The 11,745-nt window shown below is 45.1% G+C and overlaps 1 long non-coding RNA gene across 3 annotated transcripts in view; it reads left to right on the forward strand.

The window, feature by feature from the left end:
• Positions 1-11,745, forward strand: part of LOC138911008 (uncharacterized) — a 220,360-nt gene that overhangs the window by 147,010 nt on the left and 61,605 nt on the right. For all 3 annotated transcript variants that reach the window (XR_011416291.1, XR_011416289.1, XR_011416290.1), the window contains exon 7: positions 2,666-2,816. This is a non-coding gene — a long non-coding RNA (uncharacterized lncRNA). The remainder of the gene's footprint in view (positions 1-2,665; positions 2,817-11,745) is intronic.

Here is an 11,745-nt window from a genome sequence, read left to right on the forward strand (position 1 = left end):
GCTAACCGGCCCCGCTGCCCGGCGTCTTGTCAATCTATATGCAAAAGGCATTAGGGGCCAGGTCGCGGGGGCGTGGCAATGTAGGGCAGACGCGTTCGAATGGACGAAACAAGTTGCTGAAAGTTAAAGTTTTGCGGCTGCGGCTACAGCAGCAGCAGCTCTTGTTGCAGCATAAAGAGCTGCACACACACACACACACACACACACACACACGGAGTAAACGATTTGGTAGCACGAGCTGAACCTCAAGAGCTAACTAAACAAGCCTCAGCCAGAAGGGGGCTGCCGCGGGGCTGCAAGCCACAGAAGGGGGCAGGGCTTTAGTGGCAACAACTCTTTGCAGCTCAATATTTTTGAGGACCGACAAAATTGTTGCAACAAATTCACAAAACAGCCAATGCACAACAAATTCAAGCACAAAAACTGCCTGCACGACTGGCAGATACCCTATATTATATAAATTACATTTTATAAAATTGCGTTCTTGAATAACTTTTCTGTTTATTTGTGCACTTAAAACTAGACCAGCAAATCGATAAGTTATTTAATTTTCGGCTGAAGAACCAAAAGAAAGTTATTTGAAATAGCAAAACGTGCTTTCGTATTGCGATAAATCAAGCATTTCGTCTCTAAAAACCGAAATCGATATTTATCGATTGGCTGAAATTATCGCTTAGCTGCAAATTATGTTCTTTGCCAGCAGTTCTTTCTTTTAGTTTCCTTTGACAAGAGCTACGGCTTGGGCTTGGGACTGGAGCTGTGCCTGGTTCTGTCTGTTCATAAAATATGCCCAGCTGAAAGATACCCTCGTATCGTTCTTCGTTCTTATCCGAAATAATCCAACTGTTTCCCAACTCGAGCAAAAATACAAAAATTATTACAATTTTTATATAGGGTATATTTAAAGTTTGCTGTGCACTAATATACCCTGGTCTTGGCATGCATTCACAAGGGGTATAACGCATAAAAAATTCCAAAATGAAATGTTTTGAGGTTAGCCAAAAATATTTTTCAACAATTCGCCAAGCTCGTGTGCGTGTGTGTGTGTGTGTGTGTGTGTGTGTGTGCAGGCGAAAACTAACTAAATGCCTGAAATTGCTGCTATTTTTGCTGTTACCAACAGCCAACCAACCGCCCCCCTCCCCTTCGCCCCTTCAGCAGAGCCCACGCATCTTTATTAAAATGTCAAACCATAAAAGGGGCTGAATGTGGGCGGGGTCATAGGGTGCGGGATATGGATGGCATTTGGGGGGTTCGCAATAAAATGCCATCAAACACATTTGTCAGTTGTTGTTGTTGTTGTTGTTGCCATTAAATGCAGCACAAAATAGAAACAAAAGCACAAAACTGGCAAATGGCAAAGGCAAAGCACAGGGCCAAATGGATGTAGGCGCGGGGCGGTAAGGGGTGGCCAGGTGTGTGCGTGTGTGTGAAATGCTTTTTACCATTTGCCAGTTAAAAACATCTTAAAAGCTACTTTTAACCACAATTATGTAAATATTAACACAAAACGCAGCCTAAGACAAAAGCACAACAGACTGCGAATGTGTGTAGGTGTGTGTGTGTGTGTGCGTGTTTGTGTGTGTGTGTAGGTGTATGTGAAGTTGTTACTCTGTCTCTGACTGTCGCCAACACAACCATTTACCATTAGCATGTGTCTAGCGGGTTGCCCTTCGTGGGGGGAGGAGAAGGGTGGAAGTTAGAGGAGTTCAAAGGGTGTTAGGGAGGTGGAAGGTTTCTGCATGTGACAGACAAGTCAGCTGTGGCTGGTGCTGGAGCTGGAGCTGGAGCTGGAGCTGGAGCTGGAGCTGGACAGGTGTTGAAGTTAACGCCGAGACGAGGCGGAAAAGTCGTGAGACGAGACGCTCACAAGCAGCTGCAGGGGTTGGGCGGCAGAAAGGGGGAGGGTTACTATGTCGAGACATAATCCCCAAGACGCACAGGACACACACACACACACACACACACACACGCGCACACACACGCAATGTTAATAAGCAGCAGCAGCAGCAGCTCGGGCTGTGGCAGGCTCTCTGCCATTATTATTGAAAGCTTTTAGACATGGCAGCAGGTCACGTCCCGCTGTCTGTCCAGCAGGCAGTCATTCAGTCAGCGCCCAAGTCAAATGAGTAGACAGCCACAGCGATGGAGAGGGAGGGGGAGACAAAGAGAGAGGGAGAGGGAGAGGGAGAGGGAGACCGAGTGGAATACAGACGACAATCCGTTTTCATGGCTGATTTAACAAAGTTGGGAAGATACCGAATGGCATGACGGCAATACAATACAAAGAGAGAGAGAGGCTGAGAGAGAGAAAGAGAGAGAGAGAGAGAGAGCAGCGAGAAGCGAGCGCGAGAAGTTGAGAGGGCGGAAGAAAAGCAGCGAAAAGAACGATACGACGAACTGGAAGCACAGAGAAAATGTCGCTCAAACCGCAGCCTCAAACTGTTAAATCCAACTGTGAAATTCAAATGCGAATAAGAAATACTCTATTTACTCAAAATACTCTTCAATTAGCTTCTCTTAACTTAACTTGTAGTGCGATCCCTATAAGTCTGGTGTGACCAGCTCAAAATCGATATTTATCGAAGCTAATGAAAGAAATATCGAAAGTAATCGATAAACTCGTTCTGTGTTTGATATACGAAAATATTATTTTCAATTTCAGATCTTTTGGCTTAATCGACTCAGCTCCTCCTCCTGTCCCAGGGAACATATACCTTATGAGCTCGGAGTTGCTTTCTTTTGTCTTCCTGACAACCTGAAATAAACATTCAACCACAAACGCATTGAACTTTTCGAGGGAATATAGTCCAAAGGTACGTAATATTCCTCCATATGCAGTTGTATAAGACTTGGAGACGGGTTCGAATTCCAAGCTAGCTCAGAGTTGCCTTCCTTTGTCAGTTGCCAAGCTTCCCTTTACTAAGAATGCAGGGTATGAAATATAGTATATCTTGTGTTCCTGTCCACCTGGAACGATCTAATCAGTCGACCTCAAGAGCTTTGATTATCTCGAAGGAATAGAGTGCATGTATAGAATATGAGGATGAACTATCGCAGTCTGTTGCATACTTTTCAACTTTTCCAAGTTGGATTTAGTATTTGCTCAGGCGAAGAACATAGTCGAAAATGTTTCATTAATATTCTATATGCCAGACAAAGTCTGAAGGGAAATTCAGCTTAGCTAATAGACTCCGTTCCGATTTTAGAGCAGTCCTTAAACTGATAAAATGTGAAATTGACAAAGCTTTCAATGATTTGCTGCTGGTTGTTGTTAAGCCACTCGCTGCGCAGACCAAATTGGTTTGACTGAGGATTTCGGCTAGCGGAAGGTTAGCTCCAAGGGAAGCCTCGTTCCACGTTGCCGGCTCATTGATGGAATGCGACAGGTGCTGCGGCGATTGGCAGCGGCAGCGGCAGCGGCAGCGGCAGCTAGGGCTCACTTGTTGCCAAAAATGAAAATTAATTCAATGCACAAAACTATGGAAAAAAAAAAAAAGAAGCAGCAGCAGCAGAACATGGGAATTGCGCAGGACGAGGCACGCGGCGGAAGGATTGGGCGGGGCGAGGAGCTGGTTGTGTGGGTTTGTACTCGAGAGCGTAAACCAAAATCACATTAAGCCCGCCAACGTTGCGAATATGTGCGGAACGGGGGGCAGATAATGCTGGTGGAGGGGTGAGTGGGTGAGTGGGGAGATGGGGGATAGGTCAATGCAGTCACGGGTCTAAAAATCAAAAATTTGAATTTCGATCACGTCTTCAATTACGTCGAATCGACGTGCATATAAATCAACAGTCCACAGGCAGCCGGGACATGGCATACGCCACTCACTCAGTCAATCAGTCAGTCAGTCAGTCAGTCAGTCAGTCAGTCAGTCAATCAGTCAGTCAGTCAGTCAAATGTGGTTTTGTTATTGTTGTTGTGTGTGTAAATCAAGTGGAAAGACCAATAGAAAAAATAAAAGAGTGTGCAAACCAAATAGAAAACCAGGGGAAATGTGCCTGGGAAATGCCAGCTCTATATATATGCTGGTAAAATCGAAGGGAGTGGAGGGGGGCGGGCGGGTGTTCGCTTAGGGCATGGTTATTTGGGGGCTGGGACGCACTCATGCAAAGTGCAGTTGACATGCGGAAATTGTAGGTGCGCTGCGAGCTGAACTCGACTCGATGCGAGTCTTCTTCAATGGGGCGTGGCCACTCGAAGAGGCACAGAATAGGTTGGGCCGGGGTTGGGAATCGGGGAATAGGGCTTTGGAGGTTGGAGATTGGAGGTTAGGGGGTGGCATTGTAAGCACTCGAGAGCAAATCGTGCGAAAAGCGTAATATGCACGCACAGCCAGAGGATAAGTTGAGCTCAGCATTTCGGGGTCGTCGAGTGCTGTTTCGTGAAGATGTTGCTGCACTCGAGCTTTGCGCATTTCGCGTTTCAACTTTTTGCGACAAGTGCCGGTCTCTAATTGCTTAAGCTGCACTGAGGTTAAGGCTTTAAGCCTCAAGGTCGGCCACAATCCAACTCCAAAGAAAAAGGCAAAAATTTCAACAGCTCGCGGCCAGCTCTCGACTGGACGACTCTCTCTCTCTCTCTCTCTCTTTCTCTCTGCAGCTGCTTGTCGGGGAATTTGATTTGATTTCAAGCGGCGACGACCAACAACATCCTTGTCAACGGTTGCCACTTCAACTTCCATGTTTCATCTTCCATGTGCTGCATGCATGTGCTGCAACTGTTGTGCCTCTGAGTCTCTGAGTTTGTGTGTCTGTGCCTTTCAGTTGGAATTACGTCTGGCAACTGCTTGAGCTGCCTCAACACACACACGCACAAACACATCCTTGCCGCATTTGCATTGCCCTCTGGCACGAACGTGTCTCCCTCTCTCTCTCTCTCTCTCTTGTGCCACCTTCTGCAGAAGATGTCAGTCATTGGCACAAGTGCGCTTTATATGGGCCCCGTCATTGTCAATGTGTTTGTACATTTGACATTAGGGCGTCTCACGGCTGTTGGCACTTGAGCCCAGAGACTGCTCGGCAGCCAGAAGGTCCCAGTTTGGACGCTTGACATTCTAGAACCAGTCGGCAACAGCAGTCAAGTCCAGCTGCTCAAGGTGTCTCGGGCGCTACCCATGTAAAAAAGTTCCCTCTAAGATCTAAATCTATGCCCTGTTAGGGCGCCACAATGTTCAAAGATTCCTGTTGGGGCGCTTGACGTTTTGTTTTTACTTGTATGTCAAGTCCCTAAAGATCTTAGGCCTTAGCTTTCAGATCTTTGCAGCCATAGAATACAAATTGAAAGCCAGCATAAATAGCTTCCATTTAAGAACTAGTTAGCTGTTTAATTCTCTAGTCCCTGCTCGGGCGTCACAATATCTAAAGGTTCCACTTTGTAACTAGTTGGCTTTGGAGTTGAGATTCATGTAGATTTATTCCCATGTCCCTGATCCGGTGCTGTAATATACGAATGTCTCTGACAGCTAGCTCAACTAGTAAGCTTCTGCTATTAAATCCAACTTCGAAAGAAAGTTCCCATTTTTTGTTTAAGATTAAAAACCTTATAACCTATTATTGTCAATTTCCGACTCGGACGTCACAGGATGTTTAAGCTTCTTTAGCTTCTTCCTTTGGGATTATCTCTTCTTCTCTTCACAACCGGAAGATGCCTACTCAATGGACATCGAACACACCCACTCGAAAGCCTCAAGCTGTTCTCTCTGAATAGCGCAACTCTAGCTCAGTTTCAGCTCACGAGTCACCCTGTTGCCACAAGCGGGAGTTGAGTTGGAAAAAAAAAGAAGCCCTTGAGCCTCCTACATATGTATGTGCATTCGGGCCTGGCCCTCCGCATATCCTGTAACGCCTTTGACGTCAGCTGAGACTGTGTGACAGCTTTCTTGTGATGCACTTCACGTGCATTTGACTGCTTAAATAAATTTTGCTCATGGTAATAAATTCACTTAAACTCAAACTACCCGAAAATTGTGAATACAGCCGCACCACGAACCACTCACCCACCCGCTCTTCTCATCTCTCACCCTCACCCTGTCTTGTGTGCGGTGCACAACGAGGACAATGCGAGCGATGGAAGGCTTTATATAAGTTTTTGTTTAGACATTCATAAACATAATTGACGTCATAAAAGCAGACAACAACAAGCAGAAGAACAACAACAATGACATAATGTCATGTAAATCTGTGTAGGGCATGTCTCAGCCAGAAGATGCTAGGCCGGGTCTAAGCCCTCCCTCGCCCTTGCCCCCGCTCGGCCAACCTAATTCCCTTTCCTTAAGTGAAAATCATTAGTTCTAACTTTACACAAAAGCCTGGGCATTTGTTTGAGCTACTTTAAAATAAAATGCCACTCGGGTTTTATATGCCAGACGCCCCTCTCGAAACTCGCACCAAAAAAAAAAAAAAAAAAGAAAAAAGAAAAAACCATCATTCGTTGGCCAAAGCGGCCTGCGTTTTTGTATAAATTCTAACAAATTGTCTACACTTCCGACCAAAACCCCGCCGCCGATCTCGTCCTAGCCAGCAGAGTGCACACCCCAATTCCCTGCCCCCTACCCATAGCCCCTATCCATACCCCTCGACCCTAGTCCATAAATCAAAAAGTGCTTGGCTACAGTTTTCAGTTTTGTGCACTTGCTTTGTGTGTGCTATCTATGTGAAGTCCGGGAGCCCGATTCACTATGCTTCTGCTTCTTCAACTTTTTTTACACCCCGAACCCATTGAGATTGTAGAAACAGGGTATATCTGACTTGTACGGCAACTGCTTGAGCCAGCAACTGGATAAAGACTGAAGCTAATCGAGTAGCTGGAATAATTGTTAGGGGAGTGTACAGGGTAGCCGCTAGTCGTGCACTGCCGTGTGCAGCACTCTCGCTTGTTTCTTTTGCATTTTATGAACTAAACCAAAACGCCCCTCGTTCGGCTTCATGTGTGAGGCGGGGCAAGAATTCCGGATTCCACATGCCAAGCATGCCGCACTTTTGTGCGCTGTCGAGTCCACAGTTTAACATATTAAAAGTGAAGTAAGCGCCAGAAAGAAGGGGAGCTCAGCGTATGGACAGAGGACACGTCTATTGTTGTCCTTATTATTTCCATTATTGCTATTGTGCCTGCCCCCCCCCCCCCCCCCCCCCCTCCACATCGTACATCACTTGACTTGCCGAGTGCTAAAGGAATGTCCTTTATGCCAACCAACCAACCAACTGCAACCCATTCGCAGCGACAAATTTCCTGTTGCATTCCTTTTAAGCACAGAAAAATGCATCACTTCATAATTAGCGAGCAGCTAAAATTTATCGAGCAGCGGCAACGCCTTCTGGCTGAGCTGCTTTTATCGCGTTTAAACGACGTTTCAGTGATAATGCAACTGTTTGCACAACACTTCAAAATAAGCGCATTTTTTCGCCCCAAACGATGCCAAAGCTGCCAGACGGGCTGCTGCCACTAGAGCTGAGTGCCAGCTCGTGACACGAAAGCAGGCGTAAAAGAAACTTTAATCAAAGACACATTATTATGTCTCCAGACAACTTCTTTCTCCAGAAGACAACCTAAGTAGAAGGCTTGGATCAGAGTTGTGTGGAACTCTATCGGAAGTACAGTCTGTTGTCCCTTCCACAAAACTGTAGAACTTGGTAGATGGCTGCGACTAGGCTGAGACACGGGATTTTTCCTCCAGACAACTTCTTCTTCGAGAAGACTGACAACCTGGGCTGCCTGTGGAATTCTATCGGAAGTACAGTCTCTTGTCCCTGCTCGGACGCGTCTTCCATCGTGTCCTTAACGGAGTTACGATTTTCAGACCCTGTTCGGTCGCCAAACAATTTTACCTACCACAATACTGACGACCTTAATAGTAGGCTCAAATTGGAGCTGACAACCTTGGTAGATGGCTGCGATTGAAGTCGACTTTTGAGTTTCGACAAAGACAATGTAAACCTTGGTGGAAAGCCATTGGACTTTCCTCAAAGACACAGCATTTTGTCCCTGCTCGGGCGCCAAACAACTTCTTCTTCCAGAACACTGACAACCTTGGGTCAGCTCGTGACACAAGAATAGGTTGCTTTGATTTTCAACTATATGATTTGGTTTGAGTTAATCGCACCTTAGGCATAGATAGACTATACAGTCCCTGCTCGGGCGCCAAGCAATTTCAGCTGCTCAAAAGACTGTATCCAATATATAGTCGTACGAAAGCCATATCAACTTTAGTCCCTGCCTGAACGGAATGCAGACTTAAGTCCCTGCTCGTATGCACGCCAAAGACACGGGCGCATCTCTAGCTTAGCTGGGGAACCCTTTGGGCTGGGACTTATCTCTTAGTCAGCTCGTCGCGTTTATCGTCGCCGTTGTCCTTGCACAAATTATTGAACAGCATTGAAAACATTTGAAGTGTTTCACTCGCCCCAAAGCAGTTGAAAGCCAAGTGGCCCACCGCAAGACGTGCAGCCAGCGAAAACCAGACCAAAGGGAATTGGCCGGGCCTGAAGGAACACACACTCTTGGGCGCCTGGGAGCCTGGAAGGTCCTCCGCGTGCACTTGGCGAAGTGGCAAGGCGAATGCTTTTATGCTTATTAATGGCACTACATGCAATTTATGTGTGGTAGTTAAAACGCAGCCACAAATTAATGGCAGAAGCCAATGCACTGCAGATCTTACAGGACTGCTGTAACAAGTCGAAGTTACCTTTTGTTGTTAAACTCTTTGATGCTGCACTGCATCGATTTGGCATTGCAATCTGCTCGAGCCAATGGAATTCGCTGGCTTTAACAAAGCTTATTTAGTCTTTACTTAAATCCAGTTCTGGCAAGTTCTACCTCATGTTGTTGTTTGAGGGGCGACTCGTTAGTTTTTACTTTCTACCTTTTACTCGTTAGTTTTTATTTAACCCCTTTAATTCGTTACTCGCTACGTCTCACTCTTTACTTCATACTCGTTACATTTTATTCGTTACAAATGTATCTGTATTCATTAATTTCTTCACTGACTTATCGTTACTGAAAACACAACTCATTACTTCGCTCGTTACTTGTGAGTCTTGTCTCGTTACTTGTTGCCTCTAAGCAAATGTAACGAGTAAATGAGAGAAGTAACGAGTAAATTCCCAACGAGTAACGAGTCTTAGAGCTTTCACTAAACATCAGCTTTTAAGCGCTTTCCTAATCTGATTATCATGCACTTAACGCCCACCTGGCGGTTGCTTAGGCTAAGACTAATGTTTCCGCCTGCGGCGAGTTCTCTTCAATTGCCACAACGAGATCGAAAGAGAGAGAAAGAGAGAGAGAGAGAGTGAGCGAGGATGAGACAGAGAGGGAGACTGATTTCTTGGCTAAAACTCTGGCTCAACTTTTGCACAAAGGCCCAAGTGCAAAAGGCACACACAACCGCCCGTAAACCGTACGCCCCCTCCCTCCCCTGCTCTGGAATATTGCCCAAGTGACTGCAACTTTGACTTAACACTATGCGGGGGGTCGGATTTTGAGGGGCTGGCAGGGGGAATTTGCGGCTGTTGCTAGAGAAAATTTATGGCCAATTCAATAAACGATTTTATTACATGCGCACGTTGTGTTAACAATGTTATTATTATTGGCGCTCAGTTCCGCAGAAAAGGGTTCACCCGCCCCCCTCCCTCCAACCCGCTCGCCCTTAACTCATGGCCAAAGGCAATGCGGCAAAGTACACTGAGCAAAAAGTGAAGGCAGGCGTAAATTTAAAAAATTAATAAGCAAAAATCTGTAGCACAATTGTAGAAATTAAAAAAGAAAAACAATTCTTTAAAACAGAAAGCTTCGGCCAAAAAATTATCAAGAAATTTTTTTAAATATATAAATGTGCTTGAACTTTTGAGCTTTCTTTTTCTAAAAAGCAGAATCTTTTTTTTTTTTTAAAAGGCAACAAATAAATTTGAACAACTTTTTCTTAGTATCAAAAATCTTAAAGTCCAAAAAATGTGCAAAAATTGCACTTAAAAGCCCGAAAATTAACTGAACTTAAGAAAAATGCAACATAGTCGACTTTTTCTATGAGTGTAGCTGTGCTGGGCGAGCGGCCGTTGGGCGGGGCCGGGTTAGAGCTGGGTCCGATGCGGCCAATTATTATGAAAATTAATTTATTTTCTATCGGTAATGCAGGCGCCAAAAAGGACTCGTCCGTTCGCCTGTGGCCCAGCTGCAAGTCCTTATCGCCAGCTGGCCAGCTGGGACGCTGCCCCCCCTCCCCCCCTCCGCCCCTCGACAGCAGATACCACCGCTTCCCCCCTTGTGTCTGTCTGCCTGCAGTCAGACTGCGGCGTGCACTGCCAAATGGTTTCGCTTTGTTTGCGCCCGACTGTTGTTGTTGTTGTTGTTGCTCTTGTTGTTCTTATTGTTGTTGTTGTTGTCGTTGTTGTTGTTGTTGTTGCCTTGTGCGACCCTTTGGCGGCCCACGGGCTGTCAACGCTTTGCGCTTTTGTTTGCCCAACACACAAAAGGCCAACAGCACACACGGAGCTAAAGCTAAGGCTGCACGGGGAAGGGCTGGGGGAGGGGCGGGGCAGCTTATTTTCTACAAATGCATTGTGTGCGTGTGTGTGTGTGTGTGTGTGAGTGTGTGTGCGAGTGTGTGTGCGAGTGTGTGTGCGAGTGTGTGCAAATATAAAGCTTAACAGGCGCACTCATGTGCAACACAACAAGGCAACAAAAGTCTCATTACTTTTACTTGGCAAATAATGAAGCTAACAAACAACAACAACAACAACAACAACACAATTGACAATTGACTTTGGCTACGCTTTTACACACCCACACACACACACCCGCCCACACACACTTACCTTTATATTATACTCAGCCACATAATTGTTATATATTCTTATATTGGTTTTTTTCCCATTTCATTTCTATGGCCTCGACTAGTTGCATACCCTGCACTTGCCGTACACGCTAAGGGTATGTTGACTTTATGCTATATCCTATAAAAAGTTGAGCTTAAGGTACGAATGCTTGCATATAGCTAGATATATATAACTGAACTTGCAGTGAAAACCAACATTGATTTGTATGCTAAAAACTGGGTTCGAACTCGTAATGTAGTTTCTTTTTACTATGAAACGAGCCAAGGCAAAAACAAAATTTTTGAACTTTTGTCAGCAGTTGCAGACGAAAAGGCATTCCTTGCAATAGCTTGTATATTTATGATAACAACAAAAAGGCTAATAATACAATTATTAATTGAAATAAAAATAAAATAATAATTAGCTCATTTACAGGGTAGCAGCTAGTCGACTACGGCAAGCTCTCACATATGTGTTCCATTAACAAATTGATTGGTTAACCTGGTTTGATAAATGTTTTAAAGGCTAATTCAGTTTTGGTGGATAAAACAATTTAAGGGATAAGTCCGAAACAAATGGAACTGTTTTGGTGGGAGGTGCCTGACTAGCAGATACCCAGCATCAACGGGGAAATGCACTTTGGTACAACTTCGGTGCTTAAGATCCGATCTTTGAGTAATTCCCAGCGCTCATGTAGGGCCTACAGAAGTTTGTATATGCCAAAGGGCAAGGCTCTGACTATAAGAATGCAATTCTGAACTATTATTTATCAGTAGCTATCTCTTAAAATCCTTGTATGTATTTCCAATATCAATTCTCTGGTTTTGTAGTTCCTAAGATCGATTCCAGAGCGACAAACGGACCTTGCCAAAACGACTTACCTCCTTCTCATGTTTGAGAGTCCATACACTTTATGAGGTCAGATTTCCTTTCTCT

Source organism: Drosophila virilis, chromosome X (assembly GCF_030788295.1).
Source record: "Drosophila virilis strain 15010-1051.87 chromosome X, Dvir_AGI_RSII-ME, whole genome shotgun sequence".
Taxonomy (NCBI): Eukaryota; Metazoa; Arthropoda; class Insecta; order Diptera; family Drosophilidae; genus Drosophila; species Drosophila virilis.